Source organism: Prionailurus viverrinus, chromosome B4, assembly GCF_022837055.1.
Source record: "Prionailurus viverrinus isolate Anna chromosome B4, UM_Priviv_1.0, whole genome shotgun sequence".
NCBI lineage: Eukaryota > Metazoa > Chordata > Mammalia > Carnivora > Felidae > Prionailurus > Prionailurus viverrinus.
The window spans coordinates 81,308,044-81,326,089 of NC_062567.1; the positions used below are offsets into that span (position 1 = coordinate 81,308,044).

The 18,046-nt window shown below is 39.3% G+C and overlaps 1 long non-coding RNA gene across 1 annotated transcript; it reads right to left on the reverse strand.

The window, feature by feature from the left end:
• Positions 1-2,442: 2,442 nt before the first annotated feature.
• On the reverse strand, positions 2,443-16,616 carry LOC125169450 (uncharacterized). Its single transcript, XR_007153682.1, has 4 exons — positions 16,524-16,616; positions 16,174-16,236; positions 15,917-16,000; positions 2,443-3,145 (listed from the first exon to the last, which is right to left on the reverse strand). It is a non-coding gene; the product is annotated as an uncharacterized LOC125169450 (long non-coding RNA).
• Between the last annotated feature and the right edge of the window lie 1,430 nt (positions 16,617-18,046).

Consider the following 18,046-nt stretch of genomic DNA (forward strand, 5'->3'; position numbering starts at 1 on the left):
AGCAGTTTAGAGTGACTTATTTTATTAGATCCCTTCCAGATGGTAACTGTGGAACTTAATTTTTTTAAAAAAGGAGTAAAGGTAGAGAAATGGAGGTAGAGTCTGGCCTGAGGAGCAGGAGAAGTGGGGTGCTGTTGGGGCCCAAGTATGTTGAGTCTTTAAGTGGGGGTACTGGGTGGCACTTTACTAATGAGTAACTGAAGGAAGACCGAGGAAGCTGTTGAGGACAAATACAGCCTCACACACTTTTTGCGGAGGGACACCTTGCATAGGGGCTGTGATCAGAATGGAGCAAGTAGCAGAAATGCAGGTGGAAAGGTGTGGTGGGTAGAATAGTGGCCCCCTGATCCCTGGCATCTGTGAATATGTTAAAGTATATAGTAAAAAAGACTTTGCAGAGGGAATTAAGATTATGAACTTTAAAATAGGGAGATTGTCCTGGATTATCCAGATGGGCCTAATGTGATCACATCATAATCACATGAGCCTTTAAAAGTGGAAGAGAAAGGCAGGAAAATGAGTCAGAGAGATGTGGCTGAAGAAGAGACAGGGGAGACTTGAAGCTTGAGAAGGCCTCAAACTTGGCTTTGAAGACAGAAGAAGGAGGCCATGAGCCAAGGAAAGTGGGAAGCCTCTAGAGTGAGGAACAGCACTCAGATGACAGCCAGCAAGGAAATGAGGACCTTACTGCTACAACTGCAAGAAACTGAATTCTTCCAACAGCCTGAATGAACAAGGAAACGAGTTGCCCCTAGAGCCTCCAGAAAGGAATGAAGCCCTGTCTTGATTTTAGCCTGGTGAGACCGTGTCAGACTTCTGATCCACAGAGCTAGAAGATCATAGATTCGTTTTAAGTCACTAAGTTGATGGTAATTTGTTACTGCAGCATTGGGAAACGAATACAACAGGTAGGGCGCTACTTAATTTCTTATGTCAGTGGTCCTTCATTTTTTGAACAGTCATACAACTCGCCCTTTGAGAACCTGATGAAGGCTTCAGATCTATCTAAAAGAATTCAAATACACATGCAACTGAATACAATTTCGAGCAGTTCATGAAGGCACCAAAGCACATCTTGTGGGCCCAGGTTCAGAACCTTTGCAGGTGGTAATGTTCAGAGGAGATGAGCAGGGTAAAAGGAGGCTTCCTAGTGATAGCCTGGTCATCTCCCACCAAGGCTGTCACGGTAGCCAGAAAAGCACTCGGCTGGGTTGCACTGAACTAATTCAGTTGTAATGATACGAATTTCCTAGAGCGCGAAGCTGATCTAGCTGTGATCACCCCAGCCCGATCTTTTACTGACTCCTTGGGATGAGGCCACACTGTTGAGTATGACAGTCAGTGTTTACCAGACAGCGGCTGATATCTAGTGATCTCAGGATCACTCCAAAAATTAAAATGCACAAGTCACTAAGAGTGGGTATTGATTTTACTCCCCAGAGACTATGCACAGGAAAAAGCTCCCATATTCCTTAGTAAATTAAATTTACTACAAGTTAGTGATAATCTTGTCTTAGAGATGATTAATGTTATGTAGGCATCTCGTTTGTTTAGAGCAGTCTTGTTCAATGGGAATATAATGTGAGCCATTTAGGAAATTCCAATAACCGTATCAAAAAAGGTAAAAGGAAAAGGTAAAATTAATTTTAATGATATATTTTATATAATCTAATATATTGAAAATATTATTTCAACATGCAATCGATATAAAAATGTCAATGACATTTTTTTTTTTTGTCAAATTAAGTCACAGAAATCTAGAGTGGAGATTATACTTAGAGCACATTCTTAATTCAGACTAGCCACATTTCAAGTTCTTAGTGGCCACACATGACTAGTGGTGACCATATTAGTACCGTTTTAGAGAATAAGGAAGCATTGAAATAGAATTCTTGAGGCATAAATATTATTTAATTACACATATATACACATATATGAAAAAAGCCTCCAAGGCTGTTATGTACAGGAATGATTGTCACTCACTACTCCCTTTGATCATATATACAGTGACACCATTGGCAATAATGTGTGAAGGAAGAAAAAGAATACCTAAAGATTATTTTTTCAGTAGGTTTTAATTTAATCTGGTTGACCTAAAGAAATATGTGACCTTTTCTGTACATAATAGGCCTTTAATATACATCTGTTTATTTTTTCCTATTAAAAACAGAATTTTAGTATTGGAAAAGACTTTTACAATCCTTTATTTCATTTTTTATTTTTTTAATTTTAATTAAAAATTTTTTCATGTTTATTTGAGAGAAAGAGAGACAGAGCCTGAGTAGGGGAGGGGCAGAGAGAGAGGGAGACACAGAATCTGAAGCAGGCTCCAGGCTCTGAGCTGTCAGCACAGAGCACGACACAGGGCTCAAACTCATGAACCACAAGATCATGACCTGAGCTGAAGTTGGACGCTTAGCCAACTGAGCCACGCAGGCGCCCCTAAAATCATTTATTTTTAAAAGTGAGGAAGCACAGATTAGAAGATGGATAGAAAACAAGGAATCTAAGGCCTAGAAGTCTCATGATAATGTGTTCAAGGTCATAAAGCTCATTAATACAGAGCCAAGAGTCAAACCTACCCTTTTATAGTCCAAAGCCCATGCTGTTTCTAATATGCCATGCAGCCTCTGTCAGGCTGGGGAAGGAGAGGACTATGAAGGACTTGTTGAAGTACTCGTGGATGATCAGTGAAGTGGCCACGGGAAGGAGGGGTGAAGGGTAAGAGAATGAGCAAAGGAAAGAGTAGACATGTAGTATAAGTGGGGAAATGTGGTTGGATGAAGTGTTAGAGTTAGTAGGGTGGTTTTTTCCACCCTCCATGGGTTGATGGCTTGGAGGCCCAACCTTGACAGCCAGCCAGGCAAGTGGGCTTTGAGGAGGTGGAAGAGGAACACATTGGTGAGTTGCTTGATTCCTTTAAAGGGAAGCTGTGCCATAGGGCTGGTTACACAATCTTGGCCCATGTGCTCTTTCCTGCCTGGGATTCTGACGATGGTAAGAACAAAGTGAGGGTTAAAGGCATGTGCCCTCTATTCACACGACATCGTTGAGCCTCTGGTATCTGCTGTCTTCTCCTTGCATACATCTCTTCGTGATGTTTAGTTTCACACCCAGAGGTTTAGCTTTTCCTTGTTTCTTTGTGCTAAAGTTAACAAAGGCAGAAAATTTTTTTCTTGTGGGATGAAAATATGTGAATGAAACGAAGATACACTCTGGGGGGAAGATAAACACAACACCAGTCTTTAAGACAATGATAATGACAGAGGTGCATGGATATAAATTTGGTTATCCCCAGGGCATAATATTTCTGCTGCAGCCTGCTCCTGGGTGACAGACCAGCTACAGGTTTTAGGGATGCACCATGCTTTTTTCAAGTTCCCAAACACATTGTTCCAAAGCATTGCTGCCAAAAAAGGGGGGAGGACAGCAAAGTCCAAATAGAAAATCCACATAATGAAAACCATAAACGTGAAGGGTGCTTATAGTTCTATGGACTTCCACCTAAAATTCTTGGAATTGGGAAAGCACCAATTTCAGGAAATATAGATAGGCATGAATGATGGGTAGGACTGTATTTTTTTTTTTTAAATGAGTATTACCAGTGGTTTAAAAAAGCTGTGAACTCTCTTGGTTAGGTTGTGGAAAAACAGGAATTCTCATCTATTGCTGGAATGATTGCCAAATGATATAATCCCTACAGGAGAGAATTTGGCAATATCTGTGAATTTACCCTTTTACCAAATTCTGCAGGAATTTATCCTAAAGAAATATCTCCAAATAGTACCAAACTACACATGTGGATTATACAGGGCAATGTATTTGTAACTGAAAAGTGTTGGAGATTATCTAAATCTGTATACATAGGAGACTGAATACACAATAAAGTCATGTACACATAATAAAGTACTAGGCAGCTTTTATGGAGTGATTTTCAGGATTTACTGCTCAGTGAGAAAAGTAAAGAGCAAAAGAGAATATATATCATATGCTACTTTCTGGGTAAGAAATATGGGGAAATAATATACATATATCTGTTCATTTTTACTAAAATATACATTGGAAGAACAAACTGGAAACTAGTGACATTTGCCTACAGGAGAGAATGACACTTCTCTGGATAAGCATTTGTGTATAGCTTTGACTTTTGGAACCATGTAAATATATAACATATTTATAAAATAAAGTAAAATCAACAAGTTTGGGGAGAAATCCTAAAACTGAATACAAACAGAAATAAAGGAACTGAACTGTACATCAAATGGATAATCATATAGAATAAAAAAGAACTGGGGCGCCTGGGTGGCTCAGTTGGTTAAACGTCCAACTTTGGCTCAGGTCATGATCTCATTTGTGGATTCGAGCCCTGCATCGGGCTCTGTGCTGACAGCTCAGAGCCTGGAGCCTGCTTCGGATTCTGTGTCTCCCTCTCTCTCTGCCCGTCCCCTGCTCACACTCTGTCTCTCTCTCAAAAATAATAAATAAACATTAAAAAAAATAGCTGAGAGACAACCCAATTGATACATGGGTGAAGGATTTTAACAGATTATTTCTCTAAGAAGATATACAAATGGCAAATAAGCACATGAAAAGATGCTCTACGTCATTAGTATTAGGGAAATGCAAATCAAACCCACAATGAGATATCACCTCACTCCCACTAAGATGGCTATTATAAAAAAGATGGACAGTAACAAGTGGTGGCAAGAATGTGGAGAAATTGGAAGTCACATTGCTGGGGGTGGATGTAAAATGGTGCAGCTGCTTTGAAAAACGGTTTGACAGCTCTTCAAAATGTTAAACATGGATGGGGCACCTGAGTGGCTCAGTCGGTTAAGCGTCGGACTTCAGCTCAGGTCACGATCTCGCGGTTCATGGGTTTGAGCCCTGTGTGGGGCTCTGTGCTGACATTTCAGAGCCTGGAGCCTGCTTCGGATTCTGTGTCTCTCTCTCCCCCTCCCCCACCCACACTGTGTGTCTCTCTCTCTCAAAAACAAATAAACATGAAAAAAATTTTTTTAAAAAAGTTAAACATGGAGATACTATATGACCCAGCTACCACTCAAGAGAAATGAAAATGTAAGTCTACCCTACACAATAACCGGTACACAAATGTTCATAGCAGCATTATTCACAATAGCCCAAAAGAGGAAACAACCCAAATGTCTACCAACTGATGAATGGATAAATAATATGTGTTACACCCATATAATGGAATATATTTGGCAATAGAAAGCAATGAAGTACTGCTACATATACAACATGAATGAGTCTTGAAAACATTTTGTAAATAAAAAAAGCCAGACACAAAGACCACGTATCATAGCATTCCATTTATATGAAATATTCAGAATAGGCAAGTCTATAGAGACAGAGAGTAGATTAGTGGTTGCCTAAGGCTTGGGAGGATTGGGGGATTGATAAGGGGTGACTAGGCATAAAGGGTGTCTTGGGGTTATGAAAATGTTCCAAACTTGTGGTGATTTTGTATAACTTTGTGAATATACTAAAAATCATTAAATTGTACACTGTCAATGCATGAACTGAGTGCACAGTATGCTATAATTTATTTTTAAAAAGAGATTATAATTGCTTATGTATCTAAAAACATGGAAGGATAAATAATAAAAATAAATGGTTATTTACATAGCGAGGGAAGGATAAGACAGGAAGGACGGGGTAGAAGCTAGATTTTTCTCTGATCTTGTTTTATAGACTTGACTTTAGAACCACGTAAATATTTTATATGAGTTGTAAAACAAAGCTACATTAAAAATGCAATCTCTAAAAACTAAAATCAAGATTAAACAAATTAACCTAACTGTATTGAGTTGGTGGCATAACCACACATGTGGACCCTCTCTAAGTGACTTTAAAACACAGTAATATACTACACATCCTTATTGAAATATACCCTAATGCCAAAAAGACTTACAGAAAGGCTCCCATACCCCCAAAACAACAACAAAAACCCCAAACTGCTTTCAGTTAATCATATTGTGGTTGGAGTGCCAAGACTGTATTCTGAGAGTTGTTTTTACATGGTGGGATAAAGCAAATGAGTAATTATGTGGATTTTAGGCATGGGGAAAAGGAGATACAGATGTGAGACTGATGAAGGTAGTTCTGATTTTGAATTGGACATATGTGTTATATCTTTAGAACACCACATTCCTTAGCTCCACCCACTAGAAAGGTCTAGAAACCATAAACCAACCACCCAGTAGCAATAAACACCCTTACCAGATTGTGGCCTCTAAAATACCATTTCCCATTGAAAATAACCAGTGTTCCTTGGAGAAGTGGCTGATTCCAGGTCTGCTGCAGGAAATGTTGAAGATGAGTCTGGAACAACTTGTCATTTAGAAAGCAAGAAAGTTAGCAAAGACTTAGAGCATTGTGTCAAAGACCAGGAGCACCTGGGTGGCTCAGTTGGTTAAGTGTCGACTCTCGATTTCTGCTCAGGTCATGATCTCCTGATGTATGTACACACCACTCACCTATAAAATATTCTTGCCAAAGACATTGGACCTGAATCTGATTGTGCTCCTAGATTTAAGTATCAATTCACAGGAAATAGAGGGAACAAAGAAATGTGTGTGTGTGTGTGTGTGTGTGTGTGTGTGTGTGTTTAATGTTTATTTATTTTTGAGAGAGAGAGAGAGACAGGGTACCAGCAGGGGAGGGGCAGAGAGAGAGGGGGACACAGAATCTGAAGCAGACTCCAGGCTCTGAGCTGTCAGCACAGAGACTTGATGTTGAGTTCGAACTCAAGAACCGTGAGATCATGACCTGAGCTGAAGTCGGAAGCTTAACGACTGAGCCACCCAGGCACTCCCAAAGAAATGTGTTTAATAATATCTTGGGGATGTGATCAGCAAATCCAAGACTATGGGAAATTCTACTGCAGTATTGTCCTCGGACCCAGGCAAGGGGCCCCTGCTCTGACCCTCCTCTAGCTGTACCCGTCTAGATGGTGAGAAGTCCATGGACTTCCCAGGGGACACACTCCACCCAGAGTTGATGCCTCCCTTTCCAGACCATATTCTGGCTACTCTTTCTCTCTCTCTCAAAAATAAACAAACATAAAAAAATGAACATGATGCTTTGTAACAAGGTCCTTTCACTCAAAAGTACATTTAGACTCTTATTTATAAAACTTTAAGTTGGTCTCAATTTTTAACCAATGTTGTAATAAACATTCTTGCACATGTATCTTTTCTGGTTTGATTACCACCTTTGGATATATTCTTAGAAGTATCATTGCTGATTCAAAGGTATGCATATTTAACATTTTGATACAGATTGCCAAACTGTAATTCAGAAGGGCTGACCCTCTTTATACTCTGACAGAGCCCTATCTCCTATCTCTGCTAATAGCACCTTTTGTAAACTTGGCTAACCCAATGAAAACATGTTATCTCATTGTTGGGATTATTTATATTTCTTAACTAGCAAGAATAAAAATATTTTCCTATGCTTATTTGGTGTGTGTGTTTGTGTGTGTGTGTGATTTGCTTATTCATGTTCTGTACCAGGTGTGGTTAGGGTGTTAAACCTTTTTATTGACATGTAAGAGATCTTTGTGTATTAATAACATACGCTTGTGTCATGTATTTTGCAAATATTTTCTCTTGGGTTGTTGTTTCAACTTTAACTATAAATGTGCGTGTAGGTGTGTGTATGTGTGTGTGTGTGTGTGTGTGTGTGTGTAGGGGGGTGAGTGGGCAGGGTTTTTACCATGCAATAATTTTCAATTTTGTGTAGTTTAACCTAAAGTTTAATAGTATTGGGCTTTGGAGTCACGTTTAAGAAGCCCTTTCTGACCACAAGACTATCTACAGTTTTTGTTTTTTTAAAACCTCATGCATCTTGGGCATCCTCTTTTGTCAATATACATCTACCTCATTCTTTTTTACAGTTGCATAGTAATGAATTATATAAATGAGTTTTTTTTCAGTCTTCCCCCCCATTATTTTCCCAAGAAGCCTGTTTATACATTTTTTTCTTAATCATTCCCTCCATGAAATTTCAATACCACATATATACTGTATATCTACATATGTCAGGCATATTTGTGCTTTATGCATAAAAAATAGGTTTTTTTTTGTCCCCCACCTCCTGCCAAGAACCAATTTTCATCTCCTTGGTTGTGATATTGCCCCTCTGAGATTGCATGATATAGATACTCCATAACTTAATTATTCCACATGTGGGTAATATTTTTGATATTCCAGTGCTCTATTATCCATACTTATGTTTATATATACATTTTGTTTCTACCGGATAAATTTCTAGAATTGAAAAGTTGTGTCAAAAGGTATTAATATTTAAAAATTTAGCAGATAATGCTAAAGATTGTGCCAGTAATATGCCAACCAATATATATTGAGAATCTGGCTTCAATTTTCACATTTAAGTCATAAATCTATTTGGAATTTATTCTGGAATGATGAATAAGGTAAAGATCTAGTTATTTTTCTCCCCCAAATCTAACTCATTGTCCTTAAATATTAAATACTTTATCAAATTAACCTTTACTTGATTTACCATATATTAAATATGGCAAATACTTCTATTATACTCAGCCTTTGGATTCTGTTACATGGCTGTTTGCTCATACTCTGTTACCACCCTATGTTTATTATTATTGCTTTATGTTTCAGTATCTGATTATATCCCCCTATTTTTTTGGTATTTTAGTGTTTTTTCTCTCAGTGAACTTTGGAGTAATTCTGCCTAGGCAGAACAACAACAGGCAAACAACAACAACAAAAAGCTCTTGAAATACTATTGGGATTAAGATTGGGATTGTACTAAACTTATTAATTTAGTGAGAGCTGTGGAGTATTATTACAAAGTACATTATAGAGTAACAAATTTAAAATAAGGCATAGAGGAAACAGAAATAATGTTGACTTAATGAAATATACCTGTATTAGGATGTTTTCAGTAGTAAATGACAAAAGTCCAGATAAAACCCAAGTTTAAGCATAAAAGAGAGTTTATTGGGGGCGTCTGGGTGGCTCAGTCAGTTAAGCGTCAGACTTCGGCTCAGGTCATGATCTCATGGTCCGTGAGTTCGAGCCCCGCGTCGGGCTCTGTGCTGACAGCTCAGAGCCTGGAGCCTGTTTTAGATTCTGTGTTTCCCTCTCTCTCTGCCCCTCCCCTGTTCCTGCTCTGTCTTTCTCTGTCTCAAAAATAAAAACATTAAAAAAAATTAAAAAAAAAAGAGAGTTTATTGGCTCATTTAACTGAAAAGTCCAGTGGCAAAATAGTCTTTGGGCATGTTTGGATCCCTGGGCTCAAATAATGTCATCAGGATTTGGTTTCTATCTTCCAGGTTGGCTTTTTAAGCTTCAATTTAAAAAAAATTTTTTTTTCAACGTTTATTTATTTTTGGGACAGAGAGAGACAGAGCATGAACAGGGGAGGGGCAGAGAGAGAGGGAGACACAGAATCAGAAACTGGCTCCAGGCTCTGAGCCATCAGCCCAGAGCCTGACGTGGGGCTCGAACTCCCGGACCGCGAGATCGTGACCTGGCTGAAGTCGGACGCTTAACCGACTGCGCCACCCAGGCGCCCCTTAAGCTTCAATTTTAAATAAGCTTCCATGTAGTAGCAAAGGTGGCCTGTCTACTCTATGCTTATATGGTCTTTAGCACCTGCAATATCAGAGGAGGAGAGTCTTTTTCCTTATAGGGTTAGTGAAAGTATCAGTGATGGTTGTCATTGGCCAGATCTGGATCAAGTATAGGAGGAGGGGCAGGGTGGGGAGTTGGGAATCAGTTCCACTTGAACTACACAAGCTACAGCTGGGGAGAAGTGGTTTCTTGAAGGGATGTGGAATAACAACAACAACAAAAAATGCAGGAATAATGTACTATAATACCTACTTACTTATAAAAAGAGGATTTTAAGGAAGCATTAAGAAATAGTACAAAGTTGAGGTGTGATTGGGTGGCTCAGTTGGTTAAGCATCTGACTCTTGGTTTCCACTCAGGTCATGATCTCATGGTTCGTGAGTTCAAGCCCTGCGTCTGGCTCGTCACTGACAGTGCAGAGACTGCTTGGGTCTCTCTCTCTCTCTCTCTGCCTCTCCCCCAACCCCCTCTCTCTAAATAAATATACTTTAAAAATTAAAAAAAGAGAAATGTTACAAAGTTAAAGTTTTAAGACTATTTTCAGCATATCAGAAGTTACTTTGGGGCCATAAGGGTAAAAAGAAACCAAGTAACTACTTAGGAAAATATGTTGAGAGATTAAGGAAAATATTTATCTGTTATTAATATTTGTTAGAATTATAATGCTGATTCTTGACAATGACTCTTCTCTCTTTTCTTGATCTCATTACTGTTTAGATCCTCCAAAGTCTTGGTTCATGAATTTATCCTTTTTTTTTTTTTTTTTGCAACTCAGTCCTCTTCTTTTCTAGATTTTCCCCCTGTTAAGTAACTCCTTTCCCTCCCTCCCTAAGCAAATCAAAAGCCTCTGAATTCTATGGTCTTTCATGCTCCTCTCCCTTCTAATCATTGGTCAACTATAAAGACACTGTTTAGTTGGAAGTCATTGATGATTTCCTTAATCACTACATCCAATGGCCTTTGATCCTCCTCCATGGCTTGCTGTTTCTATAGTATTTGACAAATACTGATTGACCCATCTTGCTTGAAATGTGGATTTTTGGTTCCTATGTAACTCATTCTCCTGATGCCTCTCTTAGTTTTCTGATGACTTCTTCCGTGTTTACTCTGTTGGTTCTTCTTCCTTACCTTCTTTACATTTGGGTGATTCTCAAGGTTTTGGCTTCAAACTGTTTTTCTATTCACTATCTTGGCAGTCGCAAACACTACTTTCAGAAGAAAAATATGCACCTTCAATTTAGATGCTTCTGATTAGTTCTTTCCAACATCTGCATGATCCGATCTTAACTATCCATTATGAGAGCCCAGTGTAACTTCTAAAAATCTTTTTCTCTAGGGGCGCCTGGGTGGCGCAGTCGGTTAAGCGTCCGACTTCAGCCAGGTCATGATCTCGCGGTCCGGGAGTTCAAGCCCCACGTCAGGCTCTGGGCTGATGGCTCAGAGCCTGGAGCCAGTTTCCGATTCTGTGTCTCCCTCTCTCTCTGCCCCTCCCCCGTTCATGCTCTCTCTGTCCCAAAAATAAATAAACGTTGAAAAAAAAATTAAAAAAAAAATCTTTTTCTCTGAATCCCATGGTACCTTTTTTTTTAAATGGTACTACTTTCAAACTTAGATTAATTAATTAAATATAAGACTTGACTTACTTTCTAGCCTATAAGCTTCTTTGAGAACATTTTCGAATTCAACCCTGTGTCTCAGGATGCTAGTGAAACACACGGTGTATTTATCAATCTGTTTGTTCAACATACATTAAGCACCTATTATATATTTTGCTAGGTGCTGGATAAGGGGTGAAAAAAACATATTTGGTTTGTGCCCTCACAGAATTTATAGTCTTAAGAAATAACAAATACATATTGTGCTACATGTTTAATAAAACTTTGAGGGAATGAATCTTACATCTTTAACTCCTGTTTTATCCTCTCTCCCTTACATTTCCTGCACCCTTTGCCCAGATGATCCCACAGATTTCTCAAACTCAACAGCTGAATTAGATTCATGTGCAGTGGACACCCATGACCAAGAAGTTTGTCCTGTGCTAAAAAAAACTCAGAGTCAAGCACCTACTCTCTCCAAACCTTCTGATGATTTTAGCATTTATTAGTATTTAGTATTTAGTTACCACTTCCTCCTTCTTACCTAGGGGAAAAATTGGTATTATTCTCTTTGATTCTTTCCTCTTTCCTCATATTTAGTTCTTTTCATTCAAACACTTACCATTCTTGTTTAGGGCCTTTTATCTGTAGCAGAGGTTGAAAATTAGTGACCCATGGGACTGTATCTAGCCGGCCAGTTTTATTTGTCCTGTATAATATTCTTACAAATATGGTGTTCTTGTATCTCAGAAAAAATTTGAAAACCTGGCAACACGGAGTCTTCACTCATGCAAGAATTGCCTGGAGTTTTAGATGAGACATCTAAACCACCACTAATCTCTACCATTCTTTATTCTTCTTACATCAAATTCATTTACTCATTTATGAAATCCTCTTAATCCTTAGTTTAGGCATGTGAGTTTGCAATCTCTGGCCTATGTGATCACTGGATATTAGTGCTAGAAGAGGTATTAAGAGATCATCTTGTCTAACAGTCTCCTTCCTCCTCCTCTCTCTAAGAGATAAAGAATTGAGGCCCAAAGATCTTATATTACCTGACCAATGTTATACAGCGAATGTGTAACAGGATTCTCTTATTTGCCATTAGACCCCTTCCTCACCTGGGTGGGGTGAGTCCCTAATCTAGACCTAGTGTCCCTTGAATTCCCCATCCAGAGCCCTCACATAGAATTTTCAGGTTCAAGGTCTCTGGGCTTAAAACTCTTGCTTTATCAGGCCCTGAGGCCTGAGTCCTTTATCAGGTAAACTACAGGTAAACTAATTCTCAAAAATTAAAATATCTGTCCCAACCTTCCTAGTCTTTTTCTTCTAGTGCTTACCTATATATCTCTCATTTTCCTGGGGTGTTTGTGTGTTATCCAAACATACCCTAGGCATTCCAACCTTTTTGATTTGTTTAGTGCTGTCCTCTCACCTAGATTATCTTTCCCCAAACTCTGCCTGACATAGCTTTTCTACCCTTTAAAGTCTATTTGAATGCTATCTCTCCCATACAGTGTAGTAGTTAAGGTGGTTTTCAAGGGACAGAATTGGCTTGAAATCCTGGCTCTTGTCTTTACCCGCCATGTGACCCTGGACAATTGATCTGATCTCTGTCAACCTGTTTCCTCTTTTGTAAAAGGGGAGTACCATCCCCTTTTACACAAGGTTAAACGTGATCCCACTGGTTGAACGCCTTTCTGTGTATTGCAGGAATCCCATCTCACTTTTTTGCTTCAAACATTGTCTTGATTTATAGTTCCTCATGTTAGTTATTCTGGTATTCATCATACTAACTATTCATCTTACTAGTTTTTCATTAAATATCATAAATACGCAATTATGTTATAGTTATTCTTTCACAATAAATGAGGGCAGAAACTTTGTCTTACATGTGTTTCTATTTCTCACTATACTTAATAAGAGCTTGTAATTACTGAGTTAATAAATAGGAATATAACCTTTCTGAGATGTTGCTAAATTCTATAAAAATAGAATAAACACAATAGTAATAGAGGAATCTCATATTATTCCCTTACCAGGACCTAGGGAAGAATTTTTCTCAGGTTTCTGTACCAAACTATACTTCTGTCTTTAAAAAAAAATTTTTTTAACGTTTATTTAAAAAAAATTTTTTTTAAACGTTTATTTATTTTTGAGACAGAGAGATAGGGCATGAACGGGGTGGGTCAGAGAGAGAGGGAGACACAGAATCTGAAACAGGCTCCAGGCTCTGAGCTGTCAGCACAGAGCCCGATGTGGGGCTCGAACCCACGAATTGCGAGATCATGACCTGAGCTGAAGTCGGATGCTTAGCCGACTGAGCCACCCAGGCGCCCCTAACGTTTATTTATTTTTGAGACAGAGAGAGACACAGCATGAATGGGGAAGGGTAAGAGAGAGGGAGACACAGAATCCGAAGCAGGCTCCAGGCTCTGAGCTGTCAGCACAGAGCCTGACGTGGGGCTCGAACTCACGGACCGCGAGATCATGACCTGAGCCAAAGTCTGACGCTTAACCAACTGAGCCACCCAGGCGCCCTTACTTCTCTTAAACAACTTAAAAAAAAATCTTACAGACCATGTGAAACTTAGAACTATGTTTTGTTTTAGTTGCTAGGGACCTCAGACTAATTTGTGGTAGCATGCCTCTACCAATTACATAGGACCTTTTGGCATGATTATTTTGGGGGTATTAACATACCCTTGCCTTTATTTTCTTTGTTTTCCAATAACCTTTTACGTTTTCCTATCATTTTCTCCTATTATAGCATATATCTCTTTCTGAGCACACTCAATCTTTTCTGAGACTGGTGGGGGCATTGATAAATTATATGCATCTATAAGATACATTTGAAAAATAGTTCTCTCAGGTTGTTAGAGTATCAAATTTCTTTTGATCTTCTATTTCACAGAGAGCCATCATCTATTTCAAGGTCATCGGGAGAGCACTTCCCCAACTTCCTTCCTCACTTACAAAGTTAGTCACACCTTTAAAAGAGCAACATTATGGGGCGCCTGGGTGGCTCAGTCAGTAAAGCGTCTGACTTCAGCTCGGGTCATGATCTCACAGTTCATGAGTTTGAGCCCCCACATTGGGCGCTGTGCTGACAGCTCAGAGCCTGGGGCCTGCTTCGGATCCTGTGTCTCCCTCTCTCTCTGCCCTTCCCCAGCTCCCACTCTGTCTCTCTCTCTCTCAAAAATAAACATTAGAAAAAATAAAAGAGCAACATTTTATATGTCCTGAAAAATATATATTTGTCATGTGGAATACAGATAAGCAGAAAGCAGAATAGCAAAAAACAAAAAACCCACCATGTGGTAAGAACCTACATATCGCTGGGTTTTTCATAACCCACTTTTCTCTCTTAACAATGTACTTTACATATCTTTTCTTATCATTATATAGTCTTCTAAATAATTTTTAACGGTTCAAGGCATCCCACTGATTATGTATCAGGGTAGTCAATCAGACTGCAACTCTACATTCCCTTCCTATAAAACCTGAAGATGCTCTTTTTTTCTTTCAATGTTTATTCATTTTTGAGAGAGAGAGAGAGAGAGAGAGAGAGAGAGAGAGAGAAAGTGCCAGCAGGAGAGAGAGGGCGACACAGGATTCAAAGCAGGCTCCAGGCTCTGAGCTGTCAGCATAGAGCCAGATGTGGGGCTCAAACCCATGAACTGTGAGATCATGACCTGAGCCGAAGTTGGACGCTTAACTGACTGAGCCACCCAGGCGCCCCATAAAACCTGAAGATGCTTTTAAGGGAACTAATATAAGTGAACTTCTCTTATTTGCAACCCTGTTATCCATGTCTAAGAAGTATGGGTATAATGCATTTCACCTATCTTGCATTGGTGGACAAGCTGAAATGAACTCCATCCAGCTTAGTATGTGTGCAGTTTTGATTACTTCCTTTTGAGAAGTTCCTAGAAGTACACTTCCTTAGTCAAAGTATATATACGTTTTAAGGATACAGAGTCCTAAAATGCCTGGGGGGTGCCTATTTAACTGAGCCCTTGCCCAACACATATATTATTTTCTTTTTAATCTTTGCCAATTTTTTTTCTGCATACTCTTTTTTTAAAAATGTTTATTCATTTTGGAGAGAGTGAGTGTGAGCAGGGGAGGGGCAGAGAGTGAGGGGGACAGAGGATCCGAAGCAGACTGGAAGCCTGATGTGGGCTCAAACTCAGCAACTGTGAGATCATGACCTGAGCCAAAGTTGGATGCTCAAGCAACTGAACCACCCAGGCTCCCCAATCTTTGCCAATGTAATAAGCATTTAATATTCCATTTATAATATTACTAATGTGATTGAGTATACATATTATTTGCCATATATATGTATTTTGATATATCTTCATTACTCTTGCCAACTTATAATAGATTTAATATTATAAACATCCACAACCCCCTTTGACATCTTCCTACCAGGTTCCATTTCCTAAGCTATTTATGTACTTGACGTGTGGATCTTATCTCCTCCTATTTCTTTACAGAATCATTCAATCAGTTATTCTCTTTGTTGGCAGTATCTTTAACCTCTGACTACTAGTTGTTGTTGTTGTTGTTGTTGTTTTTTCTCTTGTACTAATAAACACCACTATGTCTCCTCTTCTTAAAGAAAAATCCTAAACTTTTTCTTTTCCTTGCCATTCTTCTCTGGCTACTGACCTTTATCTTTTCCTTTACAGCCAAACTTCTTGAAAGAATTGTCTTCACGTGCTGCGTCCGCTTCATCTCTGTCTCTTCAATTCACTACAAAACAAGATTTACATTCAGGTCTTCAAAAGCCTTCTCTGTTGCTAAGATTTTAACAACGATTACATCCTATGCATATTTATGAAAAAGCAGGGTACAAGATGATTTTCCCCAAATAAACTCAACTGTGTAAAAAACATTTGGCCTGAGAAAACAGTGATAGGTAATACCTGACAAATTGAAGTCACTGCTAGGTAGTGGGGAGGACGGGTGCCTTTTTTCTTTTTACTCACCTGAAAACAATTTACTTTGATATTAGAACACATTGCAATGTAATATTGTTATTATCAACTTAAATTTTCTACAAGGAAGAAGAAAACTTAGAGAAGTGACACGAGCCACTACTGGGCCACACTTACTTTCTTCTCCAGGAGGGCGTGACCCAGAGCCCCCTCCTCCCCCCCCCCCCCCCCTTCCCCGGGGGCAGGTGTCCCCGGCGCGGGCACGACTGGATGACCTCCTGAGAGGACAGTCTTGTCTTAGAAAGGCCCTCATGCCCCTCATGCTGATCCCAAATGACCTCTGAGCATCCCGGACTCTACTGCCTAACAGCTTCAAACCGCGGATAACCGCCAATCGCTTCCAGTTGCCCTGGCAACAGCCAGCAACCCTCGCCCCGCCTAACCCGGCGTCTGTAGGTCTTCCCAGAATGCTGCGCGCCTTCTCCCATTCTCTTCCGGTTCGGAGGGCTGACTCCTTCCGGAAGTAGATGCCTGTCAGTCTCCTGTGACGGCTGGCGAAGAGGCGTTTTTCTGCGGAGGGCTGGAGGGCTTGGGGGGCTGGGGAGCTGGGGGGCGGGGTGGGGGGGGATGTTTTGTTCTTTCCCAACATTCAAAATGACTGGAGAGCTGAGGAAAGGCTGTAAAGTCATCCCATTTTTGTGGGCCCTAGATAAATGGATTAAACCTTATTAAAAAGCTGGAAGATGGAACACACTTTAAAATGATATGCAACTTCACGTGTTGCTGTGACATACTTAAACAACTTACAAGTAAAAAGCAACAATTTTTGCTTTAGAAAACGAAGAGAAGCCCCCAAACAAAACAAAACACCCACGTCTCAGCCACAGAGAAATAAACACTGGGGTAGCCTTCCAGACTCTTGCCACAGATACAGTAAATGAAATTTCAAAATGGGATCGCGTGTATGCTGTTTTGTAACTAACTTTTCTGAATATGTTTAAAAGGACACTACAACAATATGGTTTCACGCATTCCATTGTATCTCTTGGACACTGAAACAGTTTCTGTCCTTTTTGCTCTTGTTTGGTGCTGCAATGGAGAAATGAAAATCCTTGTAGCTAACTCTTTGCTCATGTTCTCATTTCTTTGTGATAATTTTCTCTTTCTAAATTAGTCCTTTGTGTTTGCACTTCCTTATCTCTCCCACAACACCTTCCCATTCCACTCTGTCTTTATACTGTAAAGGGATGAAGGTACACACACGGCATCCAAAGCCTACTCAGTTCTTTAAAGTTTACTTTTCTGATTGTAAAGGTAATACGTGCTTATTGTGGGACACTAGGAAAATTCAGAATATAATAAAAATATCCCAATATCTAGGCATCTACTGATCATGTTTTGGTGTAATTTTTTTCTAGTTTTCCTTCTTTGTTGCCTTCAGTGATGAATATTGAAAAAAATATTTGCTAATTTGGTAGGGGAAAGTTACAGCTTTTAATCTGCATTTTTTTCCTTATTCATGTAGCTGGATAGGATTTCCCATAGTATTTCACATGCTTACAGGCTATGGTCCATGTCAGGCCCCATCGTCTCTCGTCTTTCCTTAGTATTGCAGACTCATTACAATAACTTGTAATGGCGTAGTTTTCTATATGTTTATGTGGTAGCTCCCTAACTAGATTGAAAGTTGGTTGTGTGGTCCTGGATAAATTATTCGATATTGCTGAGCCCACTTTCTTTATCAGCAAAATAGTGATAATAACACTTATTTTGCAGGGTTGTAGTCAAGATTAGAAATAATGAATTTAAGGTGAGCTCAATAAAGTGGCTTAAAAAACTATTATAGCTTTAGCAATCTGTA